The 18,568-nt window shown below is 42.0% G+C and overlaps 1 protein-coding gene across 1 annotated transcript in view; it reads left to right on the top strand.

The window, feature by feature from the left end:
* BACH2 (BTB domain and CNC homolog 2) overlaps nt 1-18,568 on the top strand; it is a 178,520-nt gene that overhangs the window by 80,250 nt on the left and 79,702 nt on the right. The window contains exon 5 of the mRNA XM_017824070.1: nt 18,334-18,481. The gene's annotated coding sequence lies outside the window, so the exon portion shown is untranslated. The remainder of the gene's footprint in view (nt 1-18,333; nt 18,482-18,568) is intronic.

The following is an 18,568-nucleotide window of genomic DNA, read 5'->3' as shown; positions in this document are numbered from 1 at the left end:
TATTTCATATTACGAGCCAATTGCATTGAGCATGGCATTGAGAACGTGTTTGCATTTAGAATTAATAGCATCGTCCTAGAAAACTTCAAGATGTACACTAAGAAAACCTCATCATGCTATTTAAACAATTCCTTTAGAAAGCATAATCCATTTGGGGATGTTTGTGACCTGAAATTATATCTTCTATTTCTTTTTATATTGCCTTCATTTTTCTGCTGCTGCAGGTTACGAGAAGTATGATATGAGAAGTATTTATGACATAAGTACATTTTCCTTGAAATGGCCTCTGATAACATGGTCGCTTGAGATAGCAATCGTGGGAGAGTTAGCGACTTAGAGTTCAAATCACTTAGTTAAGCATATTATGCAGGCTGCTCACACTCCTCAGCACCTTGCAAAATATTCCCTACAGGTGACATTTGCTGTACATAAACTAGGTTTTATATACATATATATATATATATGCTAATCCCGTAGTCCCATCACCAAGTCCTTCAAATGCAGCGGTTGAGTCAATTTTTGCAATAGGCTTTTCCTTTGTGTATCTTTGTTCTTTGTGGTCAGCTGTGGTCTCTCTCCAGGTGAGGCTGTGCTGGACAAAATTCTTTGGCTCAGCTCTGCCAGCAGTTATCTGCTAGATAGAATAACTGCTGGTTTGTGCCTGCACTGTGCCTGCTGGACTCATGAGGCACTCAGCCCAATTCTGCATGGGTGAAGGTGAATGAGATGAAAAAAGGACCCAGTTGCTGTCAATGATCAGGCATTTCAGCTATCACAGATTGGCAGAGAACAAGTGAGGGAATTGCTTGGGGGAAATTAGGACTTCAAAAAGTCTAAATTCTAACAGTTTTCTAATTAGAAATTTAGAACAAGGCATAATATTTGTTTTCAGTATCATGCCTGTAAATGATGTGTCTGCTTCTGGAACTTATGTCCTGACCCAAGCCACCACTGCTTTCACAGAATCATAAAATCATTTAAGATCATAGAAACAGAGTTGTTTAGGTTGGAGTACATGCTGCTGAGGCAGTCTCAGTTGTACCAGTTCCTTGAAGGATTCACTTGCGGTTTTCTGCCTCATGTCCTTCCAATTTAACTGTATTAGTCTGTTTAATGGTGCCAGAAGGCCACATATTGGCTCTCCATGAAGCCTCAAACAGTAGATACGTGCTTTTAAATGGTTAAATAAATGTTAATTATGATTCACAAATAGTTTTTCCCCAACTATTAAGTAGTATCAAACGCTGAATTTTTCATTCAGTAATTGTTTTTCCAGCTGCTGAGTGGGACCAAGTATTCAATATTTTTACAGAGTTATTTTTGCAGCTGCTCGGCTGCTTTAAGCGTAAAAGTCTTATGTTATTTTTTAGGGCTAGAAAGCCGTGGATGCACAGTGGGCACAAAAAGCCTGTGGTGGGAGTGGAATTATGACAGTCTTCTGATGCACCTTGGTTAGTTGTGGATAGTTTGGGCCACATCCAGATAAGCTGAAAATAGCATACTGGGGACTTTTGAAAGTTTGTGGGTTTGCAGCATTTTCTCACAAAAGTATGAAGTCTTTTTCTTTCTCACTGTGTTAGTTATTACACAGGTGGAAATGAGTTATTTTTTTCCCCTTTCAAAATCTTGAGACATTCTGTGAAGGATTCAAACAGTGTGAATTATTTCATGAAATAGTGATTTGACTTGTTGCACCTCCTTGAAAATAGTATAATACCACAGAATTTTGTCTTAGAAGTACATATTATGTGCCTTTCACAGGGAATCTTAAAAAATTTTCAAATATCAATTAAACCACAGATCATGATGATAGTGAAAGAGACATTGTTCTCACCCACCATGACGACTACCCTGGCAGTGAGCACATGGCTCACGTTTTCCCAGTGATTCATTAGCTAACCCAGTAAAACATCCTAGGCGGTCTGATGCAGTGGCTTACTGGTAGCTGTTATTCAGATGATTGCTCATGTCAGTGTGATGCATAGCAGCATCAGAACATTCACTTTGGAACTTACCTTTTTTGTGCATCTCTTTTCTCTGGTTTTCCCACCAGATCTGCTCTGCTGCCTCACAGTGCTGCTGTTTGCATAAGCAGTTGCTGTAATTCTGTGAAGCTGTGAATTAAGACATCTCCTTCTAAATATCACTCCTGTGTTTTAATGACACCATAGTCATGAGCACAGGGTGCACAAAGGACACTTAACACTGAGCTCTAGGGAGAGGATGATGTTGGTGGGGGAAAAGACCAAATAGTGAAAGGTGAATTCTGTTTAATCTTCAGTTGTGTTGATTTTTTAGCCAAAACAAAAAGAAGCAGAATAAAAAGCTTTCACAAAGCAGAAGTGGGAGTGAAATGAAACGTAGTGACTAGACAAATGAAAAAAAAATGTTCATTATAAAACCCACCAAACTTAAATCACAAAGCCCCAGAAGAAGAGGTGATCTGTCAACCACCCAGCTTGGACCCAGCTTCCACCCAACTGGAACCCATGGTCTGGGTTCAGTTCCCTGCCTTGGTCACAGGTTTCCTGCATGTTCTCGGCCAACCTCCTTCATCAGACCTATGGCTGACTTCCTCATGCGTGCAGTGGAGATCATAGAATCATAGAATCAACCGGGTGGAAAAGACCTTCGAGATCATCAAGTCCAACCCTTGATCCAACACTGCCGTGGTTACTAGACCATGGCAATAAGTGCCACTAAGTCTCATCTTAAAAACCTCCAGGGATGGAGAATCCACCACTTCCCTGGGCAGCCCATTCCAATGTCTGATTACTCTCTCTGTAAAAAATTTCTTCCTAATATCCAACCTTCCTCACATTCATTGTGAGGACAAAGCCTACTGATGTTGCTGAAAGACGTGGATGTTGTGATGGGACGAGCCACCCCAAGGACTAGAACAGGAGGGATGTGCTTCCTCGCAAAGGATAATCGCCCATTGCTGCTTGCATTTCCATGTTTAAAGGGTAGAGGAAATGATTTCCAGATTTAAAAAGGGTTGATTTTTTCCTTTCCAGCTCTTTCAGGCCTATTTCTTGTGGAGTTTGGCTGCCCCGGTGCAGCAGCAGGCTTTGGAATATTCCTTGTCTCTCACCTTTCTCCTCTCAGTCTGTCTGCTTATGGCTTTGAGTCATTCCTGTCTACTCAACATGCGCACCCTGCACAACCCAACAGAATCAGAAACATAGCTTCTGTCATCTTTCGAGTTACATGGAGATCTCCTAACATGTAAATACAGTTGTGTGTAAGAAAGAAACCAAAGAGTGCTTGAGGCTGGTCAGAGGGTTACCAAAGGTGACCCTAGCATCTGAGGAAGGTGGTACAAGGCAGTGGGACATCACACTCAGGAATGCCTGGCAAAGTGTGTGCTGGCACAGTGTGACTTCTAAGGATGTCCACGTAGCCCATCACCACCACTGGCCTTCAGCCCCTCTGCTCCTCCACTCAGTCCCTGATAGGCAAATATTCATTTGTGGGGGATTTGTATATACTCTCACTCAGTGCTGATGCTAATTCTGAGTAAAGAATCAGAAACGACAGGTTGCGTGCCTTTTGATGTGTCCTTTTATCTCCTTTGGTTTGGTAGTTAAACTTTACTCTCCCCTATAGGGATTATTTTTCTCTGAGAAGAGCCTGTGGAGCCCCATACACTCTTTTCCTTCTCCAAACAGGAGAATGCTCTTCTCCTGACAGGGATGAGATCTTGAAAGTACAGACAGGTTCATATTCAGACTAGAGCCATGCTTTGTGTTCTCTTTGATTCTGCTACAACAACTCTTGCTGTTTCCTGTCCACCCACCTTCTTTACTGCCTTCCTCTTTTCTTTTAGTATTGCTTTCATAAACCTTCCTCTGACCTGACCCTCAACTTTTTCTGAGCTGCCAGGATTGATTAGCAATCCTTCTCTTTAAGACCTGTGTAGTCCTCCCATCCCTGATGTATTTCAAGTCCTCCTCCCATGGCCACAGAAACACTTCTTTAGCCTTACCTTGAGATCCATACTTACCTGGACCACTTTCTGCCACTGATACTCTTTATCCTGACCCTGCCATAAGAAGTTTCTTCTTTGTCATGACTCATTTTTGTCAGGATATGGAAGTATCTTTTCCCTCCCAGATCTTCCCTCCTCTACTTGTTCCTTATTCCCAAATGGCAGCCAACCTTTGTCTTGGGCGGGTTGGATTTTCTTCAGTAACTCTCATCAAGTTAACTTCATCGTTTATTTTTTCCCACCACTTCACTGCACTTGTTTTCCTTCTCTCCTCATTCATAAAATGGTTTGGTTTGAACTGGTTCTAGGTTCTCATTTGGACGCTGCTTGATGGCACCACACAACAGTCTAAATGCTGAGCCTGTGTACTGACTGAGGGGCAGACCAGAGGTCCACCAGCCCTGCCTCTGGCCATGGCCAGGAGTGAACATCCATGGACAGTGCATGAGAAGGCAGAAGACAGGCATGGGTAGTGCCAGTGGAAGGGCTGTGATTTAGAGGAGCTCTACAGTAGCCTTGGTGGATCCAGAAGCAAGCCCACTGATTTTGGTTGAGTCACTGTCATTTTAGATAAATAAAGAGCCCACTTCTCCCTTGGAGACACAGTGCAGTTCCAGGTTGACTGCTATGTCTAATCCAAACTTCTGAGTATGAAAACTTCTTGGTCCAGGAAAAGCAATGTCTCGCTTCTTCCAAGTCTGGTCAGCTCAGAGCCCCTTGCTATGAGAGAACATGGATGGTTTGAGATGTCGTGCTGTTGACTGGATGTCCCCTTTCTGCCTGCAGTGCTTCTCCATTTTCCCAGCTGGTGAAACTAGAAATTCAGCCTGCTTACAGCTCTAAAGGACCGATGCCTGAAAAGACAGCAACTGTTTAGTTGTCCATTGCTGTTTCAACCCCGTGCTCATGGTACAAGTAATGAGTTATTGAACTAATTTAGTTCTATACAGAAGAAGTGATTTTCGTCCTGAAAATCAGGAAGGCTATTTAACACAGTGTAATTGACTTCAGCTGTAAGATTCAATACACTTATCTAGGATTACAGATCAATAAAATCTGATTGTACCGAGAGCGACAGGAATTGTAGAAACACACAGGGACTGTTTTCCCCCTTTCCCATGGACAAGCTGAGCTGAGTGTCTTCTGATCCTTATGGTTTGGGTTATGCTGCTGCTTGACCTGCACATTGGCAGGACCAGCTTGAGGTGGTACCATTTGACATAAGGAGATGAATCCAAGGGGATGAAACAATGGGTGGCCGCCCTCAGTCAATTTTACGTCAGTGACTTTCTCATTTCTACGTGCCCTGCCGGTGTTGAGCTGGGGGAATGGGAAGTAAGCTATGTCTGGTTTCATTATGATAGTGATGATAATAGGATCCATGAGGTATGTGAGATTAATAAAAGCCCTATAACATTGCAGGCCATATCATTCACAGAGGAGAAGACCTGAAATCAGTTCAGTGCCTAAACATCTTTTTGTCTTGCCTCACCCAGTGTAGAAATAAATATGGGAAAACTAATATTTATTCGGTATTTCCTCTCACTGTTTGCCAAGGAAGCTGTTTTAAGCCAATTGCTGTATAGAAACATTCGCTGGCTGTCGTGCATTGGCTTTTATAACTGTGAGCTGTAAGTATGGGGAGCCTTTTTGCCCAGGTTTTCATTAATGAGTTTTTCAGCAGTCACTCTGAACAAATGGGGAAGCATTCGATTTAATTTTTTGCTTTCAGAACCTCAGGGAAAAGTACGGACTTTTTCAGTGGGATGGGGACACTGGCACAGGTAATGAATAATTTGAGATGATGGCTGAGTAGACAGTGTGGCAAGTGTCCTTTTGGCACATGTGAGGCACAAACTTTGTTATTCTTTCTTCGTAGAGAGACATCCTAAACAACAGCCCTTGATTTAAATGTGAGCTTGTGTCATTAGCAGTGCTCACCTACCACCATGCTTATTTTCTGTATTCCTTCTTCCAAATATCAATTATCCTGTTGCAAGCAGGAAAGAAAAAACGTACATTCAGACCAAACTAACAGATATGGCTGGTTCCGGTACACTGACTTCATAAGCAATAAAATATATAACATTGCTTGCTACAGCACGCGCTGTACTAATCATTCTCTGTGCAACTGCCTATTTTTTACATCATTTTAAACAAATGCCAGGACTACAGGGAGTAATAAGATAAAGGTAGAACAGGCAGGTTTTGTGGTACAAGTTAAAAACAAAACAAAACCTCCAGAAGTCATGAGAACTGTAAAAAGAGGCTCTTTTCACGTGGCAAAGTGAGGCTGTAATTACTGAGTGCAGAGAACATCTTTCTTACAGGAATATGCAATGAGAGTGGATTGTGTTGAATGTCTCTGAAGCTGCTGCAGTCACAGTTTAAGAGCAGAGAAAAGAGATTGCTGAGAAAATAAATCTTTTTTTCTGGTTATGGAGTTGGCTTTGCTTCTGGCCTGATGATTGCTGGTTCTTGCTGTCGCTTTGTCTGATAGTTAACTGGCATGGTGACAATACTGATATTAAACTTCTGTTTTCAGGTGACATGAATCTGAAGAAGAAATTCATGTCATGCCTAAGTTTTCAATTTGAGTTGAGCTGTCAGGGAGAACTAGATAGACATTTGAAATACAGTCATTGCTGTTTTGGTTAATGTTATGAGGTGATGAACCCTGGTTTGCTTTGTTTCCCACACCTTTATTTTTTTCATCTTGACATTCAAAAGTTGGTGCAAAATTAACTAAAAAGCAAGTGCAAGGGACATATCAAAACTTGTCCACTTAGCACGCATCAAACCACTGAAAGAGGTGTGTGCACTACCTGCTGGTTTGTAGTACCAGTCAGCAAGTGGTTTGTTAGTATTGGTAATGCTCTCATGAAGCCAAAGAGGATTCTTTCGCTTGCTAGCTTGAGAATGCAAAGTGCTTCTAATTCCCACCCAGTTTTTCTCTGCTTTCTCTGTCTTCATATTGCCACCCTTGTACCTTGGAATAATAAAGCTTCAAAGAGTTAAAGAAAGTCATAGTGAAAAGCATGTTATGTCTTAGGTCTAGCAGATAAACCGAGTACTAAGTGCAGTCGCTTCTCAAAGCTGGCCAAAATAGTGTTTCAGCTCATATTTTGGGAGAGTGGCCGTCAACGAAGGAGGTAAAAGTTGTTCAGAAAAATACGAGAGTCCCCAAAAACATTGCAAGTTTGATGATACTCACTGGATTCTGTGCCAAGCAGAGCTAAAGCTGTATGCTTCTGGACATTATTTCTAAATCACAGTCAAGATTACATCTTGTTTAGTTTTGTCATAGGTCTGTTTCGTAAGTGTAGCTCTGCAGTAATTTCTTATTTCAAAAGAACAGTGTAAATTGCTTGTGGGAAGATTTTTTGTCATTGAAAAGCAAGACTTTCATTTATATCCAGTTCTGACATTTGAAAGAGTACAATATTTTGCAGATACAACTAAGTATTAGTTTCATGTCCAGCTATCTGCCACAATTAGGGAAATAAAATCTAACATCATCTTCAACCAGTAGATCATTTCCTTTTCCCTTTTTATGCCATTTGTTTGATCTTTTCTTCTCCTCCACAGCTTTGGCTTTTGTTTGTCTTCTTGTTTTAATATCTACCATTGTATTACTCTCAGTGCTCAGTGTTTAGATGGTCCTCTTCCATCTACTCCAAAGTATATCAATGTTCTCCTCCTATCTCCATGCATTGTTTTTAACAGTTAGCAGCTTGGTGTGTAATCCATGAGTTACTGATACAAGCTGAGAATTGTGCCTCCAGCAGCACTGTTGATGTACTCCAGCTGCTAGTGGGTGCTCAGTCTGCAGTGCCAGGCTGGACTGCCAGACAAAATACAAAAATTGGGCATCAGCAACATGGTTTCAGTGGAGCGGTTTAGGTCTAAGAATAAAAGCTAATATAGACATGGTCATTAATTTCTCACCCATCCAGGGGCGGACTTCTAATTAAGACCCATGTATCCACTATTAAATGTTTCCAATGCTGTCCCCTCAATCCATAAATTATTGCTCCGTTTAACAGGGCTCTGTGTACCGTCCTAGCCCAGATGCCTAGGTGGTACCCATTGATCCTGATGCTCCTGCCCCGGTCACCTCCTCTTCATTTTCATGCTAATGGAGTAGCCTGCTCTTCCTGTTAAAGTCTCACACCTGTTTCTCCCATTGGTTTATTTTTTCTTTTGTTAAAATGATTTTGCAGTTCCCTGGCAGAAGACCCACAATATGGCAGTCTAACATCACCCTTATCCTGGTAGTAGCAACCACCCTGTTTTGTGTCACCTTTTCTTCAGAAAATACCCCTAGAGGCAGTTGCAACCTCACTTGATCATTCTCTGTTTAGAAAATGTGAAAATACTTAATGAATCATTTTGGGGAGGTGTGACCTGTGGGATGCAGATGCGTGGGAGTGTTTGTTTGTTGAAAGCGTCAGAAGGGGAATCACTCCATTATGTGAGTACCAGTGTCAAAAGGTGGGAAATCAGCATGCTCCGAAGTTTCACTGAACTTGGATTTTTCTCCTATCTGTCTTTTCCTGGAAGGTATTTAATTTTGGAGAAGCTCACAAAGAGAGGAGAAAAACAGCACTTAAATTCCCAGGATTGCCTTTGGGGGATCGATCCCACAGGTGAAAGAGGGAACTCTTTTAATAATCTTTGCAACATTTAATCCCAAGAAAGTGCAATAAAATCAGTCTTCCGCTGAGAGTTGGCAGCGTATTTTTTCCATAACAAGACCCATTTTTAGTTTCTTTGTACTGCAGTCTGATTAAGACTGTATTGAGTTGACTGAGGAGAGTAAAATCTGGTTTTGACAGATGTTTCCTATGATCTGAAGAATACAAATACTCCTGCAAGATGACAGACGGCTTGTTTACATAAGAAATCTATTTTTTTTTAATTAAAAAAAAGGAAAAAACCAACAAAAATACACAAACACAAAGCAACGTTCGGATCAGTCATTCTGATCAAGGCAGCGTCAATTATTAGGCTGTAAAGGGAACTGATGACTCAACTTAGGCACAGCACTGCGGCGATCTCCGAATTTCGGTTTCATAACAGATTCTTTTCAGGAATGCTTTTCATTCATGCCTGACATTTAAACATGTCTCTGGGAGTGTGTATCATTTTGTGATGGGTATGCGAGAGACTGGTGTGTTCTGAGTGGTTGTGTGGAATTTGGAAGGCATTCCTGTACTTTGACGGGACACCCTGTGGGAGAAGGGTCCTTTGACCCATCGCACTGCACACCCAGACCATACCTGCACACCACCAGTGTCATTACCATGGTAAATTTATAGATAAGTTCACATCAGTAAAACCGAAAAGCTCTTTGATTCAGAAAGCAAAGTGTTTTGATGAGATCCCATGCTTAGTAATTCCAGCGAGTGCACTTGCTAAAGCGGGTGAGTCAGAAATGGAAATGCAAAGCAATTCTCTGAACAGTGGCCGGAAATTAGCTTTGAAAACTGAAACAAAGCCCAGACCGCAGTTTTATCTATTTACTTAACAATTGTAGATCTGCGAAAATCCCTTTGTCTTTGGGACACATTTTGATTCCTCTCTTGTAGCTCTGGTGCGATCTTTAGGCTGGGTGATCAACTGTGTCAGGACTATGTTCACGTGTCTTAATTTTTTGGTTTAAAAAATTGAGTTCCCTGTAAGTGGACTCATTGCCTGTGATGCTGCCTGATTCTCTCACGACTTGGAGTGGAAGTTGGTGGAAGTATTAGGCAGGATGGGATGTTGTAATATTTGAGTTAATGTAATACTGAGGAAGAAAACTAGGAGAATTGAGTGGAGTAACTCAACCGCTTATCACCCAGTGCATATGTTATATATATATATATATATATATATATGTATGGCACAGTGGGCTATCTGGCTGCTCTGGCACCAAACACTCATTGTTTTGAGGCTAGCTGCTCCCCAGCTTAGCCTGGAGAGGCTGTGGTGATCACAGCCCCTCTGTTTTTAAGGAAATAGCCCTCTGTGGGGAGAGAGCAGAATGGGTCATGAGTGTTTTTGTGTTAACAGTCGTAGTCTTGCTGCAAAAAAACTTAAAAATCAGCATATTGGGTGATAGGTAGCAGCATTCTGGTCCTCATTGCACACCTTTCCTCTCTGCTGGCATCTGAGTACCTCCTGCTCATAACTGAGAGCGAGTCTGGATGCTTTGGACTTGTCACGCAGCCTTAGACAGCGTAAGAACTGCTTTCCTGGAAGCTGTAGTGTGGTCTGAGGCCCACCAGTGTAAGTCATGGTGGAGTAAGACAAAGTAATAGATGTGTTTAAGGGACTTGCAATTCCCACGGCAAGGCTGCTAAAGTAGGGCTTCTTTCAAAGAGAAGGCGGTTTGGTGATTTTCCTTAAATACTGTTTACCTAAATAAACAAACATAAATAAATAATGCATATTCATGGCTTTGACTAGAGTAAGTAATGTTGAAATGTTTACCTCTCCTGAGGATAATTTTTAAGGGTGGGGTGCAGCAATTAATAATAAAACATTTAGATGAGATTACAGAATCATCTGATTGGAACAGTAAACATTATGCTAGAAATAAAAGCACATAAACTGTCTTGAATAAAAAAAAAAATAAATGCTATGCTGTCTGAAGTAACACACTGAATAGAAGTAGTTTGGGTGAAGGGGCTGTGGCCTTGGAGCTCTTTAATATCACAGGGACACTTCTTCAGTCTAAGAAGCATGGCTGTGGAAGAAAGTCCATCATTTCCAGTCTGGAAAAAACTATACAAATATTGGCATCCACACAGATTGGTGTGGCAGAAGTAACACCTGTCAGCACTACTTTGAGGCTTGGGTCTGTTGATTCCTAAGCCATGTATTTCACCTGTTTATATCAGTAGTAAACAAAACCTTCATTTGCATTGTGAACCTCCTCCCCCTCTATTTTGCACATTCCTTTGAATGAAATTCTTTGCTCAGCTGAGAGTTTGAAATTTGAACTCATCCTTTCATGTCTTTTGGCTATGGTTCCTTATCTGGTTAATCAGCTCAAAGAGAGCCAGTGATGTGTTCAAAGATTTCTGTGACAGCTGCATGCCATTAGGCTGAATGATTAAAAAAAACCCATAATTGTAGTTTAGCGCAGTAAATACAGATTGGTCTTTCAGTTTAACATACGGTATCAAGCAAACTGAGCCTCTGACAAGAGACCTGCTGCTTAACCCTGTGCAGACCAAGCTGGTCTGCCCCGTAGCCCCACCTGCCTCCAGCTATTTCAGATCAGCAGAGGAGTGCGATCGAGCGATATGGTGTATCTGCCCTGCTGCACTAGGTTGGGCACGAAAAAGAAAACAGAAGATGGGCAGAAAGTAGGTAGAAACACTGAGGTAGCCTGTAGGGCCGGTAGCCTCAAAGACCCTCATGCAAATAGGTTGGGCTCTCCTTGGTCATTGAGGTGTCTCTCTGCAAACTGCTGTTCTCTGTGAGCCATTTTCTAACTTGGGCGTCTTTTGGAGAAGAAGGCTTCCAGACCTCGTCTAAACCAAATTGGTTCCTTCTGAGGTAGCATCAGAAGTGTTGGGGCGCTCACTGGTGCCTCACAAGCCCCATATGCTTCTGGCACGTGTGCCCTGGATGCCCTCTCATCTAGAAACTGAAAAGCGGCTTTTCTTTGGCTGGAAATGTGATCTTACTATTAGATGTGGTGGAGTCTTTGCTTATGTCAGTTGCTAGTGGAAGTCCTTGGCTGTTCTCTGCAACAGAGAAAGTTGTCAAGGAACGAGCACTGATGGATGGGCTGCCTTGTTCCCAGCACAGATGGAGAGAGTTGACAAAGTCCAGTTGACTTTGGTCCTTGTGAAGCATCTTCACAGCTGCTTCTGGCTGATAAATTTCCTCAACCACATTTTGTTTCTCACTGCAGTGAATAAACCTTTTCCCTGAAGCATCTGCCTGCTCTGCAGGATCTGTGAGTGGTGTCTGTAGCCCAGAAGATGAAGGTGCTAATGGTGGGATAATGGTGGCCTATCTCTCCTGTAGTAGAGGGGTGTGGTTTTATAAGCGTGGTGCATTTTCCCCATTGAAAGAGTCTTTCTGGATTCACCTCAGAAAAACTTCTGTGGAGCAGACAGATCCACCTTCATCTTCACCTTTCTTTTTTTCACAAGGGTTTCTGGAAGTTTCAGCTGCACGCCTTATGGCCAAACCAGCGGGAACAAGGCAGCCAGAGCCTCAGCGGTGTCTTGGGTTGAGAACATGTTGCACACATGGAGTGCACAGAACAGTAAACCTGATATCAGATCACAACTAATTATCTGTGTATAAAAATTCCCCTGCTTGCCGTTTTGCCGTTAGAGGCTCACTGGTAAGATTTATGACTCTGGCTAAAAAGAAGTACCATTTCCTTTTTCTCAGCATTACTGTGCGTGGCCTCTCTGGCTTTTCTTGTTAAACAGACTAGAGTTCACCCAAAACAGAATGTATTTTTGAAGCTCTTTCCCACCAACATTCTGCCTCTTTTTATATTTCTAACAACCACTGAAGAATACCCACAAAACATTTTCAGGTCTTTTGACTTTCCCCTGCTTGGGGCGAGGGTGAAGACAGATGCTAAGAGGCAGCTCCTTCATGGGAGGTGCAGTGTTTGCCCACTCTCAGCCCCACCACAGCTTGTGCAGACTCACAACTGTTGCATCCAGGATTTACATGAGCTAAAGGATAATTTCCTCACTTCATGCTATAACTTGGGGGACCAGCGGTACAGCTTGGAGAGAAGTTGTATTTCTCCTGCCCTCATGTTGCACATATATGTCCTCGTTTCGCAGGCTGATGAAAATGAGACCAGTGACTGAACTTTCTGAACTGCATGGCTGACTTCACCCTGAATCGCCTGAAAATTAGTTTGTGTGATGTTGTAAGACAGTAAGGGTTTTTTTCTGAGTACAGAGTTAAAAAGGGAGCAATGTTGAGCTGCTGCCATCTCTCCCAATTGCAGTTAGACATAGTTATTTTTGTATTAAAGCTTGGAGGAAAACCGGTAGAAATGCCACATAAACCTTCCCAAAATAAACATTTGTGTTAATACTTAAATATTGTTCATCTTTCACAGCATTTACTTATCTGTTTCCCACATGCTGAACCTTATGGGAAGTTTTTGTGGTTGACTATGGCCTGTTCTTTCATTCTGTATGTTAACTGTTTTCGCAATTTGCATTTTTTAAAAGCAGTTGGCAGTAGAAGTCTGACTGTGATAATCATTCAACACGGGAACATCCTTTCAGCATGGCAGGGCAGGGATGTGTTGTCATGGTTCACATGTGTTGGGGCAGGAGTCTTGGAGAATAAACCCAGTGAGCTGCATCATTCTGTGCTGTCCTGGGAAGCATCCTTCTCTGAGAGACCCAGCGCTGGCTATTCCAGTATCATCTTCTGAGATGCCAGGCTCAGGGACAGCAGTTTCATCCTTGTCACTGAACCATCTCATTTTCTCCTGTTTGCATGTGTGTTAACCAAGTTCTCCGGCCTTTAAGGAGAAATAAGCCATATATCTGAATTTTCATCAGATCGGACACAAAGTATTAGGCTGTGACTTTTGCTGTCTGTTGGTTTTACTACATGGGGTATAAATACTCATATCATGTAATAATGTTGTTGTTGGGGAGGTGGTCTTTCTCACAGCATATATTAACTTTCCTTTCACACCTAGCCATTCTTTCATGAGTCATACCCGCAAGATAAAATGTTTTCAGTGGTGACTTTAAGTCAAGTATATTCCAATGAGAAAGTAATTCAGGTTTTACATAAAAAGATTTACAAGTTCCCATGGTGATACTCTTGAACTACAGACGTATGGCTCTCCTAGCCCATCCTGGCTGATGTGTCACGGAGCTAACTGCAACCAGAGAAGGAGGGGTGGAAAATTCCCCCTATGCACATCCTCCAGCTCCTCTGAAGGTTTTCTGTTTAAGTCTAGTTGGTTTGGTTTAGAGTAGCTCAGGAAAACCCAGTTTGCAGACCCCTGAGCACTTCCCTGGCTGGCACAGGGCAGCAGCAGCCTGCAGCCAGCCAGAGATGGTTGTCTTGATGCTTCTTCCTGATGACTTCAGTCATGGTTTCTAGCGAGACTGGTTCCTCACGTTGTTTTGCCATTATCTGAGGGAACAGCTCAATCTCATCTCCTATGACTGTCGGCACAGCTCACCCAGATAGGGACCACTGCAGAGCTGGTCCTCGCAGTCCTGGGATGGATACCTCCCTGTTTCTGGTCCATACATCCTTGGTTGTGCTGGTTTTCTGCATGCCACCTCTGGACACCAGGGAAAAAGCTGCTGTCCCCTCCCAACTCCTGATTTTGCCTGCCCCTGGGTAAATGGTGCATGTGGGCACAAGCAGGAGTGATGGATGAGCATGTTCCTTCCCTTTGGAATAACCAAGCTGGTTATTATGAGGAAATTAAATGCACTGAGGGTAAAGCAGACCATGTATCTTTTCTGATATAGGTATCGATATCACCTTGGGTTTAATTTACAGATTTCAGGGAGAGATCACACACTAGATGTCAGAAGCACTGCAAATGCCTTCTCAGCCTCAGGCGACCCTTCAAGCAGTTGTAAGTTACAAATGTTCCAATGAAGCTATTTCACACAGAAAGAAATATTCTTCAGCTTCACTCAAAAACTCACAAAATGTAAAGAAAACATGTTTGGTAATCTGTGATGGTATTGCATGTAAAAAACCGGGATCCTTGACTTCACTGGTACCGGTTTCTGCACACATTTGTTTATGAAACATCATTGCGCTCCACCAAGTACGGCACTGCTTCAGAAAATACTAGCTCTTTTTGCACACCTGTGCTCACTTCTTCTTGCTCCCAGGTGTGCAGCCTTCCTTAAATTTTATTTCTTCTCCTGTCCACATCTGAGAGAAGCTCACCAACTTCTCTTGTATGGGTTCACTTTACTTAGCCCTAATTTTACCCACCTGTAGTGAACATTGGGATAAACACTGTGTATTTGTTGCATTTGTGTATCTGTTGCTCACCTCTGTCATTGCCCACCCAGCTTCTCCAGTTTTCTTGGGCAGGACTACACAAATTTCTGTGTCTGAAACATCTTTCATGATAACCAGAGCAATACCCAGGCACATTCATTGTGCTCTTCTCACCTTTCTTGGTTTGTTCATTGCAAACTGAAGAGCTTACCAGTTTTCCTCCTCTCAAGCATTAAAGCCCTATTAAAAACAAACCCTCTCTTTGAAACGTTCTCTCCATATGACAAAAATCCAAACTGGAAGATGTTTTATTGCTTTTTCAACTTCATGCATTCTTCTGCCAGTTTGAGTGTCTGATGTGTCTTCCTTTACATTTGCATTCCTTAATGCTAATTTCAGCTGCCAAGCAATGCTGGAAGCCATGAGAAAGAAGGAAAGGTTCAAAAATGTGCAAGAGGTTGTTAAACAATATAAGTTTTAAAAGACCAGAAAAATGTATAGTATCCAGTTTGAAGTATTGTTACTTTTCTAGATTTCTCTGCATAGTGTTAAGGCAGATGCTTATTTTTAAAATAAATATGAGTTTTTCTTGCAACCTCCAAGACTCCAGGAGCCGGGTCTTCAGGTTGACATAGAACAATGATTTTGTGGCCTCTCATGATCCTGTAACTGATGGCCCACATGTGCAGGTCTGTGCTGAGCGCTGAGACCTTGATGTGAGCAAACCTTGAAGCAGAGAGTGCATCTTCCCCTGCCTAAGATCTGACTCTTCCCAATGCTGTAAACCTGGCCAATCAGCATGTTAAACTGCTGAAACTCCTCTTCAGTAGATGCACCGTTGGCTCTTCATTTCATATAAACTCAATTTTCATGTTTTGCTATAAGTTTGCAGCTGTAACAGCAGTTTTACCTTTAGTAATTTGCCTGTCTCAGAAAGTCCTTTATTGAATGGAAAGCATGAAGAACCCCTCGTGTTGAGCGTAGGCAGGGGTTAGATTTCATTCTACCCTAAGCTGACCCCTGGGCAGAGAGATTCCTGCTTTAGTCTTTTAGATCATGTGTAAAACCTGATGCTGGCTGGATCATCACACATAGGGCAAGAATATCTGGGGAACATGGGGCGAGATATGGAGTGAGACATTTGCAGAAGGGAATGAAATGCTTGGGATGCAGCCTCATGCTTTCTACAGCAGTGAACATCAATCAGCCCTTCTCAGAAAAGCTTCAGTGGTGCTGAAAGTCTTCTCTTGCCCCCCCTTTTTTTTTCTGTTTTCCTGTTCCCCAGTTCTGTTTATTCTCCTTTCCTTCTGATATGCTGGGGCAAGTGCAATTTTAGCTCAGAAAACTAACTTGTCCTTGAAAACACAGAGCCTTCCCTGATTTCATTCCTTTGGCCATTGAGTAAGCAACAGTTATTTTTGTTCTACTAGTGATTTATGACTGAACAGAGTTTATATTTTTAGTTTTATAGGCAATTTAGGTAATGTGTATTTGTGACCATAAATATTTGGCACTCTTCTGACAATGAACATTATACCCAATTGGAGAAAACTATATGAACTGAAGAGACATAAGCATTATGTTCCTAGCATAGCCTCATGAGTCTTTTCAAGTACCCAATTAGGTTTTCCTTAAAGATAGCAATATTTTGAGCATCTGTTGGTAAATCATCTAGGAGGGTGCCATCCAGAAGAAATAACCTACTTTTCATAAGTGAACCAATTCTCTGCAAAGCTTGGAGTAGAATGCTGTAGGATCAATGCTTAGAAAATATTGAACTTTTTTACCAGGAACAGCATAGAAAAAACAACAACCAAATCTCTCTCATTTGCACTGTTTTTTATTTTTTTTTTCTTTTTTATGGAGTCATAAATAAGCATTAGTCATAAATAGACATAGTAGACATCTCTTGAGAAAACAGAACTTTTACTGAAGAGTTCATTTTGCAAATTTTGGAAAAATAATAGTAGTTTTTTAAAAAAAAATCTAAACTTTTGGGGTTTATCCCCCTTCATCTAGCTTTAGTTTGTGGTAATTCTGCAGACACAGCCTTTGCAGTGATCCTGGTAAGATAGATACATGCCACTGCTTGTTCTGCTGCTGTCCCCTTCAGTTCAAAAGAAAACCGTCTTCCTTTCCACTCCCATTTGCCAACTTCACTCAAGTAAATAGTACTTAAGTATTCAAATGTTTTTTACCAGGAAAACAGTAAAGTGTTGGGCACTGGCAACTTGAAAACCCCTGTAGCTTAAAAATAATTACTTCTCCTTCCACAAGTATTTCCTCCCCAACTACTTCAGAGTGTGACCGCTTGCTTCATAGATGGGGGAAGCCTTTTCAGGAGTCTGGGATTGGGATTGTGTGTTATGTGGGATCTGGGCGGTGCAGTGATGCTAGGACTCGGGTGCTGGGGGGTTCACCCCCCCTTTCCAGACCCCTGGCCCCAGCCCTGCTCTCACCAGCTCTCCCCATCCTTGAGTGCCTCCCCTCCAGGGACTGAGCCTGAGCCCCTGGCACGGCTGTGGCAGCACAGTGAATTTGCTGTGGGCAGATGAACGCTTTATTCTCTCTCCAGTTTTCTTTTGACATGGCATGACAGGTAGCTTTGCTTTAGGGAGGCTGGAGGAATATGACACACATTGCATTAACCCGGGGATACCAAACTGTGCTGATGGTGTTTCTTCTCTGAAGCTCCCCAGAAAAAGCAGAAACAAAGTAACAAATATCATGTTTGATAAAATCAAAGCTTTGACAAAGGCCAGTATTAATTATTTTTTAAAGTTGGCTTGATAATTTTGCTGGTTTTGTTAGAACACCTTTCTGGTGTGATGTGCAGTTTCATAGACCACAGGGAGGTTTAGGTTGAGTTTTAAAGCTTATCTGTTTCTAATCCCCCTGCCACGGGCAGGGACACCTTCCACTAGACTAGGTTGCTCAAAGCCCCATCCAGCCTGGCCTTGAACACTTCAGGGACAGAGCATCCACAACTTCTCTGGGCAACCTGTTCCACTGCTTCACTACCCTCACAGTAAAGAAGTCCTTAGTATGTCTGCATAAGTATGCACATACCTATGATATGATCTGGTAGAATAATCACAGAAGTATTAGTTTATCTGTTCTGCAGTTCTTCTCAGGGGCCTCATATGTCTGGGCACTATACGAATGCAAAGTATCTACAGCTTAAAGGTTGGAGGAGGTATGTAATGGGCATAATCTAATTGTCATGTTTGACATAAAGACCTTCTGTGTTTAAAAAAAAAAGGCATCACAACTTTTTTTTTCTAGAATTAAAAGGAAAAAACAAAGAGGGGTTTATGAAGATTCAGTGCTTGATTTTTTTAATGCCTGACTTTATTTTATTTTAGGTTGTTACAACTGAGTTGCCAGAACATTGGCCTACAGAACTTTGGAGGGTCACTTAATGGATTGCTGCAGCCTCTTAATTTCTCCATTGATCCTCTTCCCTGCATCGTGAGAACATTTTAGCCAGCACAGAACCTAGAAAAGTTACATGTAAGTCATGATTCCAATTCCTTTCTATTTAAAGAAAAAAATGAAAGAAAAAAGAGAAGAAAAGGTCTTGGGGAGTCAAGGTGGAGG

The sequence above is a fragment of the Lepidothrix coronata genome, unplaced genomic scaffold (assembly GCF_001604755.1).
Source record: "Lepidothrix coronata isolate B3197 unplaced genomic scaffold, Lepidothrix_coronata-1.0 Scaffold4, whole genome shotgun sequence".
NCBI classification, from domain to species: Eukaryota; Metazoa; Chordata; class Aves; order Passeriformes; family Pipridae; genus Lepidothrix; species Lepidothrix coronata.
Note: the sequence above shows the minus strand (reverse complement) of the source record. Positions and strands in the feature narration are given on the sequence as shown.